Here is a 13,441-nt window from a genome sequence, read left to right as displayed (position 1 = left end):
GCAACATCTACCAGGAGGTTTTCCCGCAATGAGTAATTCCCAAATTTCTGCTAACACTCGACTTTCCATCTGTACTTGTATCCATGTAGTTTCCAGTAGCGGAGAGTCTGGACTGGCTTAGGCCTCTTTCACACATCAGGTTTTCGCCGTCAGGCGTGATCCGGCGCTTTTGACAGAAACCGGATCCGGCGAAATGCAATGCCGGATCCGGTTTCCCCCCCATTGACTTGCATTTGCGCCGGATCGCGCCGGATGGCCATGCGTTTCATCCGGTTTTCGCCGGATCCGGCAATGTGTCGCAATCCGGCGTCTGGAAAAAACGGCTACTGTAACGTTTTTTGTCTCCGGCGAAAAAGCCGGACCCGCCGGATCCGGCGCGTCCGGCTTTTTCACACAATGAAAGCCTATGAGCACCGCAATGCGCCTGATCCGGCGAAAGCCGGATCCGGTGGCCGGATCCGGTTTTTTTGGTCTGAGCATGCTCAGTAGCTCTGCCCACAAGACATATATAAAAGCAAGACAGTGGGACCCACAGCCACACCCAACATGCCACCCAAGAAAGCAACCAAGCGCAGCAGGAGAAGGCAGGAGACCACTGCAGCACCATCAGCACCACCACCACCCCAAATGGAGCAGCAAATGGAACATGCTGAGGAGGGGAGTCCAGCAGCAGATGAGAGACGGTAATTATCAAATCCCCCATTCCTCCAAACTAGGGCCATGGAATATCAAGATATTCATTGGCCCTTTGTTTCTCTTTATTCAACAGCCGCCCAAGAGATGCAGCAGCAGAAATGGCATCACTGGCAGCAGCAACAGCAGCAGCAATACCCACAGCCATGGAGTCTGGCCATCAACAGGACAGCACATCTTCTTCTGGGAGCCCTCCCTCGCATCGTCAGCGTTTGACGGTAAGTTTTTATTTCCAAAATCCATCATCTCTGTAATATATGTCTATTCATTGCCTTTTATTTCAAAACAGGAATCACAAGATGAAGAGGAGCTCCCAGAAGAAGAAGGAAGGGGTGGACAGACACCTGGAGTGGGCTCACAATTGGTAAGTTTTTTGCATCAAACGCAGAAACACAACATCACACTACACACAACACATAGAAAACAATGTTCTGCAGACCACACACAGCAAACAAATGCCTACATCCAAAGACATAACATTTTTTGTTTTCTTCTCTAGTCTTCCCAATCTGGTGCTCGGCCAAGAGGTCCTCGCAGTGCCTCCCAGGGTCGTCGGCGACAGCAACGCGGCGGTCACCAGCGTGTAAGTATAAATATTTTTGCTTTGTTTTTTTGCACTTTTTATTTCATTTCTTTTGTGGAGGCTAATTATGTTATTTTTGTCTTTTTCTTTAACAGCCTTCACAGCGTGCTCCCGACTCTGACGGTGAGGATGGAGGACTCGATGTGGACCACCTCATCGATCTCGTCAGAGAAAGGGAGCCGCTCTGGAATATGGCTGACCGCCGCAACACTGACCTTATCGTTACCCGACGACTCTGGGAGGAAATCTGTTCGCTCCTTGTGGGCCGCTGGGAGGACCTCGATGTTCGGGCCCAGATTAAAGAGCGTAAGTATATACAGTACCGGTTGCTTGATGTAAACCAGTGTTTCCCGAACTCCAGTCCTCGTGGTCCCCACGGATCATGTGTTCAGGATTTCTATTTACTATGGAAATCCTGAAAACATGACCCCTGGGGACCATGAGGACTGGAGTTTGTGAAACACTGATGTTGTATACTAACCACTCCTTTCTCGTTTCAGGGAACAGAATTGTGAATCGGTGGCGGTCTGTGAGGGATTGTTTCAAGAAGGAGTTCAATAAAGAGATGCGGGCCCCGAGTGGATCTGGAGGACACAGGAGCAAGTACAAGTACGCACAAGCCCTGTCGTTCCTCCGGGAAACAATGGTCACTAGAAGGTAAATATTACACACCACATGTGAAAAAAAATGTTAGATGTAACTTTTTTTTTTCAGCCAGGGCCATACCATGTCAGTATTTTAATTGTTTTTTTTTCTCTTTATTCCACAGCACGGTGAGCAGCACTCGGGAGCCTGCACGATTGGACCCTTCTGAGGCGATCCCTGAGGAGACTGGCACCGAGGGACACTTCGACCGCCCCGGTACATCTGCACCTTCCCAGCCTTCCCACACATTCGACCCATCTGTCCCATCCACCAGCACAGGAGTATCGTGGCCGCCTACATTACATGAAGCTGCTGGTGAGGAGATCGCTTTCCCTTTACCCCACCCTTCTGCCCCTGCCACCTCTAGTACACCTGCGGGTACTGGGCGACAGCGGCAGAGGGGTCAGGAAAAGAGTTATGCGCAAGAGTTCTTGCATCTGAATGCATCTTTCCAGAACTGTCTAAAAGTCTTGTCAGAGCAAATCTCCGCAGGCTTTCAGCAGATCAACTCCAGCATTCTGGAGGTGAAGACACTTCTGCAAACCATGCATTCAGAAGCAAGATCTTCGCCAAACCACACCTTTTTCAGGTCTGTTGTGGAGCGCATGGCAACACTATCTCCTACCCAGCAGATGCATGTAATGCATTCGTGCCACGGTGCTCTACAGCAGGTTACCTCCCAACCTCCACCTCCCACCACTGTAGTTCCTCCACCTGCACCCCCTCCAGCCACTTTCCATCCTCCCCCTCCTATTACATCTGCACCCCCTCCAGCCACTTTCCATCCTCCCCCTCCTATTACATCTGCACCCCCTCCAGCCACTTTCCATCCTCCCCCTCCTATTACATACCAGCAACCTCACCAGTACCAGCAACCTCCCCAGTACCAGACATCTCCCCACTTCCAGCAACCTGCCCCGTACTAAACTCCTTCCCCGTACCAAACTCCTTCCCAGTACCAAACTCCTTCCCCATACAACTTTCCATCAACATCATCTGCTCCTACAGTCCCTGCCCAACCCTCCACTCCACCGCCCACCACTTCTTCTGCCTCCCACATGTCCACCCATTCTGTAGCTTTTTCCACACCTTCACCTCTAACTGTTCCTTCCCCACCACGATCCCAGTCCTCTCTCCACACACCCAGTGTCGAAGTGTCCCGCAGCCCCTCCAGCAGTATTTCCACCCCACACTACACAGATTTGTAATGTGTGTTTTTTAATAAAAATGCCCATTGGGTTTAAAACCTTTATTAAAAAAGTTTTTTGCACTTTAAAAACATTTTACAAAAAAAAAAAATTTTAAATAAAAGTTAAATTATCGTTTCACAATGGTTGTCTGTCATTTCTTTCTGCGGCGAACTATGTTTAAAAAAAAGGTTAAATACAGGGTATTTCAAAGGTAAAAAGGTATTCAAAACCAGGTATATAACTGTGGGTAAATTTTAGCTTTTTGCCACAGTTGTGTTCCTGGTTGTGTTTGAAGCAAAGTATTTCACCTAAAAAGTTGTGTTTATTGTTGGTGATTTCCTAACAATGTACACAACTTTTGTTAAAAGGTGAAATACTTTGCATAAAACACAACCAGGTACACACCTGTGGCCTAAAGCTAAAAATAGTAAGACCATGACAAGATAGCCAACTTTGGTTGGCAAAGGTATATACTGTTGGTCCAGAAGGTACACAAGTTTGGTTAGGGCACAAATCTTTCACACTCTGTCATCCTGCCAGTGTACTCTGCCTTGAGGTGACATAAAGTATAGTGCAAAATTGTCCCTCATTACTGAAACCGTCACAGAACTTCTAGTGGTAATATTTCCAATGACAACATCCATCTTCGCCAGTAACTTGCTCTTCTCTCCAACCTGCACTTTCTTCTCTACAACCTGTCAAAGAAGGGCTGTAGGAACATGCTATATATAGTTTTCCAGTAGCCAATCCCGTTCGGAAGGCCACAAGGGTCAATTTTAAAAACCGGATCCGGCGTAATCCGTCGAAAAACGGATAGAAAAACGGATGAACCGGATGAGACGGATCCGGTTTTGTCTGTCAAGAACAAGACGGATCCGGCAGAAAACCTGATCCGGCACATCAGGTTTTACAAAACATTTGCCGGATCCGGCATTCCGGCACGACGCCGGATTGCGCCTGACGCCGAAAACCTGATGTGTGAAAGTAGCCTTACTGAGATTGAAATATATACAAAGATTTAAAAGTAACACAGCACTGTATACTGTTGTACGCTTTGACTACCTTTCCCTTTTTCTACTTGTTAAATTCTGGTGTGATACATACTGAGCCTGTTAGTGTCTGTGTCTGACTCCGGAAGTATAGACGGAAATTTACAATTAATCCTAGACTGGATACACCTGGTATGTGCTGATACAGTACCTTTGTTCCAAATTTTGTATTACGGTATCATCCATAGTGAGTGAGCGTGTGTTAGGGTGTGTGGTTTACACCTTCTATATATATGGTGAACTGGAGATACCAATTTTTACCCTATACTCGTTACAGCTTGTATCTTGTTATATAGTACCTTTGTTCGACATTTAGTATTACGGTCAAATCCATACTGAGTAAGCATCTGAGAGTGACTATGGGACTATGTATACGGAGATTTCAATTGTACCCTATAATATATATACTTGCTATCTTGTTATCCAGTACCTTTTTCACAAAATTTTTTTTTTATGGTCAAACCCAGATTGAGTGAGCGTCTGAGGGTGACTCCGGAAATATATACCAAAATTTCAAATTTGGCCAACACTGTGTACAGCTGTACACTTGTGCTACATTACCCATTTACAGCTTTTCATATTCTTGTGTAATCCATACTGGGCCTGAGAGCGTTTGAGTCTGCCTCCTGAAATGTATACGGAGATTCAGAATGTTTACACTATACTATATATACCTTGTATCTGGTGATACTGTACCCCTTTTCACCTTTTTATTTTAATGGGTAATCCATACTGAGCCTGTGAGCGTCTGTGCATGACTCATGAAATATATACGGAGATTTACTGTTATCCCTAGACTGTATAGAGCTGTATGCTTCTGATACAGTACCATATATCTGCTGGTATTTTGGGTCAATTTTCCAAAACATGAGGAAGTATGGTTCAAGAGGACGTGGACATGGGCATGGAAGGCCACCTGGTACTTAGGTGGTGGTGGTGCATCTGCTGGTAGTGCCAAAAACACAATAGCAGCTAAGGCAGGAGGTGTTGAGCCTGCATCATGGTGTAGCTCTGGAAGGCCTGGAATGCTCCCTTTTCTGGGAGTAGGTAGACTGCTTTAAAGCTGGAGCATCAGGAACTGTTTTTGGCTTACATTGCTGAAACAGCCTCCAGCTCTATCGCCTCCTCTTCTGAAGTTTAAAAAAATGCAAGCACTGAGTCGTCAGGGCAGGCTTCTGGTCAGGAGCAACCCCTTTCCTTGTGTCCTTCACCCACACCAAAAGTGAAGGATGCGGCAGTACACACTTCAGATAACTCCACGGAGCTCTTTTCAAATGCCATGCCTGGGTTAATAAAAAATGGGGCCTATCATATACTGGAGCATTCCAAATGGGGGACATCAGACACTGGAGCAGCATTTACAGGGCCCTTTATACACTGGAGCATTACAAATGGAGCCCATTATATATTGAGCATTATTAGGGCCCATCATACACTGGAGCATCATCCATGAGGCCCATCATATACTGGAGCATTCCAAATGGGGGACATCAGACATTGGAGCAGCATTTACGGGGCCCTTTATACACGGGAGCATTACAAATGGAGCCCATTATATATTGAGCATTATTAGGGCCCATCATACAGTGGAGCTTCATCCATGTGGCCCATCATATACTGGAGTATTCCAAATGGGGGACATCAGACAGTGGAGCAGCATTTACGGAGCCCTTTATACAAGGGAGCAATACAAATGGAGCCCATTATATATTGAGCATTATTAGGGCCCATCATACACTGGAGCATCATCCATGAGGCCCATCATATACTGGAGCATTCCAAATGGGGGACATCAGACACTGGAGCAACCATTTACGGGGCCCTTTATACACGGGAGCATTACAAATGGAGCCCATTATATATTGAGCATTATTAGGGCCCAGCATACACTGGAGCATCATCCATGTGGCCCATCATATACTGGAGCATTCCAAATGGGGGACATCAGACACTGGAGCAGCATTTATGGGGCCCTTTATACACTGGAGGATTACAAATGGAGCCCATTATATATTGAGCATTATTAGAGCCCATCATACACTGGAGCATCATCCATGAGGCCCATCATATACTGGAGCATTCCAAATGGGGGACATCAGACACTGAAGCAGCATTTATGGGGCCCTCTATACACAGGAGCATTACAAATGGAGACCATTATATATTGAGCATTATTAGGGCCCATCATACAGTGGAGCTTCATCCATGAGGCCCATCATATACTGGTGCATTCCAAATGGGGGACAACAGACACTGAAGCAGCATTTACAGGGCACATGATACACTGGAGCATTAGAAATGGGGCCCATTATATATTGAGCATTATTAGGGCCCATCATACACTAGAGCATCATCCATGAGGCCCATCATATACTGGAGCATTCTAAATGGGGAAGGTCAGACACTAGAGCAGCATCTATGGGGCACATGATACAATGGAGCATTAGAAATGGGGCCCATTACATATGGAGCATTATTAGGGCCCATAAGACACTGGAGCATCATCCATGAGGCCCATCACATACTGGAGCATTCCAGATTGGGGACATCAGACACTGGAGCAGCATTTAGGGGCCCATTATACACTGGAGCATTAGAAATGGAGCCCATTATATGTGGAGCATCATTTGGGCCCATAACACACTGGAGCATCGTCCATGGGGACCATCATATACTGTAGCATTATGTGGAGCTCATCATATACTGTATGGAACATTATATGCGGCCAATTATTCTGTATGGAGAAATATATGGTGCTCATTATTCTGTATGGAGCACAATGTGGTGGCCATAATACTGTATGGAGTAATATACTGTCCTTTTTTGAGCTATTGTACAATTTAAAATAGATCAGTCATGTCATGTAAGCAGTGAAGTATTTGTCATTGTGCTATACCTATATTTCTGTGCCGTATCGGAGCATCATGAGTTTTGGTATGTGTTAAAGGGGCGCACTGACACTCTTTAGCCCAGGGCACACGAAAACCTGGAGCCAGCCCTACCCCCCCACAACTTTAGCCTAATAACCCCCTGTTTTCAATGCGTAACTATTATTATGAAGTAAATTAAGGTTGACAAGCTTCAGTAATAAGAATTGATGTTTTTGCCATTGAAATGGGCACTGTAGGTGTGTTTACTGTCCTCCACTCCCTGCCGACTTTGCTTCCCCATTGACTTGCATTGGGTTTTGTGTTTCAGTCGGCCTCCGACTTTTCCCTATAGTCGGCCGATTTCATTCGACCCGACTTTTGAGAAAGTCGGGTTTCTTGAAACCCGACTCAACCCGAAAAAAGGAAAAGTCGCTCATCTCTAGTAGATAATGATGTACAAATATGTCACTGCTCTTTAAGGAGCAAAAACTATAAACTATGTGGCATACATTAGAAAGTGTTGCAGCATACAACTATTCAAACAACCCCTTATCAAGTCATGAAAAAAGAATAACGAAAATGATCAAGTTAGCTTTTCTTGTCTTTTGTACTGCAATTTCAGTAGGATATTTTAAATTGATGTTTATCTTAGGATGTCTGCATTGATGAGGTTTCGACCCCTTACTAGCTTCCACCCTTAGCAAAATATAAAGACACCTTCACCAGAGTACCTGACAGCTATGTTCTTGGCATATAATGTCATATACCACAAATATATTTCACTGTTGAGGGATCTAAGCAGACCTTTTCTCAATATGTAAATAGAGTATAGAGGTACTGTACATATACATAGAATCATTGCGTCTACAGAGAGTATCTCGTAATGAATGGAACCAGTGCAGCCTGTACAGCAGGTGATGAAGTACAGGTTGTGTCATTTATATGTATACACCTAAATGAAATGGGAATGGTTGGTGATATGAACTTCCGGTTTGTTGCACATTAGTATATGGGAGGGTGAAAACTTTTCAAGATGGGAGGTGACCATGGTGACCATTTTGATGTCTGCCATTTTGGATCCAACTTTATTTTTTCCAAAGGGAAGAGGGTCATATGACACCTCAAACTTATTGAGAATTTCACAAGAAAAACAATGGTGTGCTTGGTTTTAACGTAACTTTATTCTTTCATGAGTTATTTACAAGGTTATGACCACTTATAAAATGTGTTCAAAGTGCTGCCCATTGTGTTGGATTGTCAATGCAACCCTCTTTTCCCACTACTTTTGACACCCATTTTATTTAGGTGTATCCATATAAATGACCCACCCTGCAGATAGAATTTGTATTTAAAGGGAATCTCAGCAAGTTTTTGCTATTTAATCTGAGGGCAGAATGAGGTAGGGTCTGAGATACTGATCTCAGCAATGTGACACTTATGTTGTGTACTGTTTCCATACAATGAGTATATTATCAGCAGGAGATTAACACTACAGGACTACAATGTACAATGTACAATGTACATGCCCCCTGGACCAACTCCGCCCCACCACGCTTACTGTCAATATGCAATGTACACTGAAAACTGCTATTCAGGAATGTGCAGTTTTCACTTTCTGAGCTCTGCTACATGTTGCATCTTAAAACTCTTATTGTATCACAACTTATGCACTCAGTGACCTAAGTAAAACATCACTGGAATCAGGGTCTCTTTTCAACATTATACTGCTCTCAGATGAGGTAGCAAAAACCTGATGACAATTCCTTTTAAATAGTCAAATAGACTCCTTGTGCTTCTGTACACCCAAATACAAGACTTAGATGTGTGCATGACCCCTAATATACACAGAAAGGGAACCCTCAATGAGATACATACTTGGCAGTGGACATGCTGAATTGTTGAGCATTTACTTAGTTTCCTGATTGCATTGTTTATTTAGTAATAAGTTCCACTCTATCACTGGCTTTTATAGGTCAACTAGCTGAAGAGCCCGGCGCTGCCCGGGCATAGTAACTAACTGTGGTTAGTTATAGCAAATTATAATTATCCTCCATCCCATAGTCCCGTGCCCATATACCCATCATACATATCCACCATCCCATAGGCCCATGCCCATATACCTATCATACATATCCTCCATCCCATAGGCCCGTGCCTATATACCCATCACACATCCTCCATCCCATAGGCCCGAGCCCATATACCCATCATACATATCCTCCATCCCATAGTCGAGTGCCCATATAACCATCACACATCCTCCATCCCATAGTCCCATGCCCATATACCCATCACACATCCTCCATCCCATAGTCCCATGCCCATATACCCATCATGAATATTTGCCATCCCAGTCGAGTGCCCATATATCCATCACACATCCTTCATCTCATAGTCCCATGCCCATATACCCATCATACATATCCTCCATCTCATAGTCCCGTGCCCATATACTCATCATACATATCCGCCATTCCATAGTCCCGTGCCCATATACCCGTCATACATATCCTCCATCCCATAGTCGAGTGCCCATATACCCATCACACATCCTCCATCCCATTGTCCCATGCCCATATACCCATCACACATTCTCCATCCCATAGTCCTGTGCCCATATATCCATCATACATATCCGCCATCCCATAGTCCCGTGCCCATATACCCGTCATGCATATCCTCCATCCCATAGTCGAGTGTCCATATACCGATCATACATCCTTCATCTCATAGTCCCATGCCCATATACCCATCATACATATCCTCCATCCTATAGTCCCGTGCCTATATACCCATCATACATATCCTCCCTCCATCCCATAGTCCCGTGCCCATATACCCATCATACATATCCGCCATCCCATAGTCCCGTGCCCATATACCCATCATAGATATCCTCCATCCCACAGTCCCGTGCCCATATACCCATCATACATATCCGCCATCCCATAGTCCCGTACCCATATACCCGTCATACATATCCTCCATCCCATAGTCCAGTGCCCATATACCCATCACGCATCCTCCATCCCATAGTCCTGTGCCCATATACCCATCATACATATCCTCCATCCCATAGTCCAGTGCCCATTTACCCATCACACATCCTCCATCCCATAGTCAACCATTATGACATCATAATGAGCGGTGGCAGGGCTTGCAACCTATGATGACATCTGCGTCACCATGGCAACCATTGTGACATCATAATGAGGGGCGGGGCTTGATACACACACACTGTTTCCCCCGTATGCAAATAGGGGCATTATGACATCATAATGAGGGGCGGGGCTTGACGCGCACACACTTTTTCCCCAGTATGTAGATAGGGGCAAAATTGTATATGGTCACTCGACTATGGGATGGCGAATATGTATGATGGGTATATGGGCATGGGACTATGGGATGGAGGATGTGTGATGGGTATATGGGCATGGGACTATGGGATAGAGGATATGTATGATGGGTATTTGGGCACTTGACTATGGGATGGCGAATATGTATGGCTGGTTTCACATTTGCGTTAAAACAACGCTGCGCCCTGCATCGTTAAGCCCCGCCCTGAGCCGGCTCCCTGCCCGCCCCATCCGGGATCACTGCCTACTTTCGCATTTGCATGCATGCGATCGGCGCACCCTATCTTTAGCATAGGGTGCGCAGATCATGCGCTGCCAGTGTGAAAGTAGCGTGCTGCGCACTTTTGACGGTGCGCAGCACGCTACTTTCACACTGGCAGCGCATGATCTGCGCACCCTATGCTAAAGATAGGGTGCGCCGATCTCATGCGTGCAAATGCGAAAGTAGGCGGTGATCCCGGATGGGGCGGGCAGGGAGCCGGCTCGGGGCGGGGCTTAACGATGCAGGGCGCAGCGTTGTTTTAACGCAAATGTGAAACCAGCCTATGATGGGTATATGGGCATGGGACTATGGGATGGAGGATGTGTGATGGGTATATGGGCACGGGACTATGGGATGGAGGATGTGTGATGGGTATATGGGCACGGGACTATGAGATGGAGGATAACTATAATTTGTTAGAACTAACCACAGTTAGTTACTATGCCCAGGCAGCGCCGGGCTCTTCAGAGCCCGGTGCTGCCCGGGCATAGTAACTAACTGTGGTTAGTTATAGCAAATTATAATTATCTTTCATCCCATAGTCCTGTGCCCATATACCCATCATACATATCCACGATCCCATAGGCCCGTGCCCATATACCCATCATACATATCCTCCATCCCATAGTCGAGTGCCCATATACCCATCACACATCCTCCATCCCATAGTCCCATGCCCATATACCCATCATACATATTCCCCATCCCATAGTCCCATGCCCATATACCCATCATACATATTCTCCATCCCATAGTCCCATGCCCATATACCCATCATACATATTCGCCATCCCATAGTCGAGTGCCCATATACCCATCACACATCCTTCATCTCATAGTCCCATGCTCATATACCCATCATACATATCCTCCATCCCATAGTCCCGTGCCCATATACCCATTATACATATCCGCCATCTCATAGTCCCATGCCCATACACCTGTCAAACATATCCTCCATCCCAAAGTCAAGTGCCCATATACCCATCACACATCCTCCATCCCATAGTCCCGTGCCCATATACATATCTGCCATCCCATAGTCCTCGTGCCCATATACCCGTCATACATATCCTCCATCCCATGGTCCAGTGCCCATATACCCATCACACATCCTCCATCCCATAGTCAACCATTATGACATCATAATGAGCGGCGGCAGGGCTTGCAACCTATGATGACATCAGTGTCGCCATGGCAACCATTGTGACATCATAATGAGGGGCGGGGCTTGATACGCACACACTGTTTCCCCTGTTTGCAAATAGGGGCATTATGACATCATAATGAGGGGCGGGGCTTGACGCGCACACACTTTTTCCCCCAGTATGTAGACAGGGGCAAAATTGTTTGGTGAATTGGAGCGCGCGGGGTTAAAATTTCACCTCACAACATAGCTTAGGACGCTCTCGGGGTCCAGACGTGCGACTGTGCCAAATTTTGCGGCTGTAGCTGCGACGGTGCGGATGCCTATCCCGGACATACACACACACATACATACACACATACATACATACATACACACTTTGAGCTTTATATATTAGATTGGGCAAGATCATCATCTTCCCCACTACTCTGCTTACCAAGATAATCGATAAAAAGATGGCAACCCCTCTATGCCATGTAGTTTGTGGATGTTCTTGGCGCACATGACACATTTCTATTTTCTGTTACTGAAAACCTTCTTGTTTCCATACTATTATTCCGTAAATGGCTTTGTCACTAGCAATTTGTCAGTAATAGTTTGTCTGCAGAAGTTTCATTTTGGTTTATGATTATTAAACATGTTAGATCATTTTCCAGGACTGCTTGTTATATAACATCATGTTAGTGCTGATGTAGACTGATGTATAGAAAGTGAAGTCTTGGCTTCGCTAGTGTAGAGTTAGGCGTCTTTGTTGATTGTTCTTAGCATCTTAACCTCATGACATTTGTAGAAAATAGGAAAATGTTGTCAACAATATTAATCAACACATTTCTGCAACTATTTAGTTGCTCCGTTTTATGTATTTTAAGAGCAGACATATGAGCCCATTACAGTTTCCTTTTCTTATAATGCATCCCCTCAACCACTTAAAACTCAGCCCTGTTTTGACCTTATAACTTAAAATGCATTCATTACCATAGATATATACTGTGCTCAGCAGATATGAGTACACCTCCTTTTAAATGTAAGGATTTGCTTAAAATATCACTGAACACAAGAACAAATTTCCCAAATTTTGACCTGAAATTTCATGAAACATTTTTTAACCCATAATATGAAAGTAACATTAATAATATAACTTTCATCAAAAAGTCTTCAGTTTTACTCAAATGTGTTGTTGCAAAAATGGAATACACCTCACATCAAAAACAATTACATCCATTATGTTGTATAACTTCTATTATTTTTAAGGTCAAGTCTTCTAGGCAAGGAATTTATCTTTTTCCATTCTTCAAGAACGACTTCTTTCTGTGCCTGGATGCTGGATGGAGGGTGATGTGCAACTTGTTTCTAAGAAGACTTACTTGGCCAATAAATCACTTTCACCTGTTCTGCTTCAAAAATGCAACAGTGGCCATAGATGTGTGTTTTGGATCATTGACATGTTAGAAAAGTACATGTCTACCAAAGGGCATGGAGTTATGGTGGCAACTTCTCTTTCAATACAGAGTAGTACATGTGTGAATTCATGATACCATCAGACATTCATTATTGCACCTCTCTCCCGTCCTTCAGTGAAGAAACTGCCTTCTGTTACCACCAAATATTTCACATTTTGACTCATCAGTCCAGTGCACCTACTGCTG

This window comes from Dendrobates tinctorius, unplaced genomic scaffold (genome assembly GCF_039654945.1).
Source record: "Dendrobates tinctorius isolate UK_male_01 unplaced genomic scaffold, ASM3965494v1 ptg000016l, whole genome shotgun sequence".
In the NCBI taxonomy this organism is placed as follows: domain Eukaryota; kingdom Metazoa; phylum Chordata; class Amphibia; order Anura; family Dendrobatidae; genus Dendrobates; species Dendrobates tinctorius.
Note: the sequence above shows the minus strand (reverse complement) of the source record.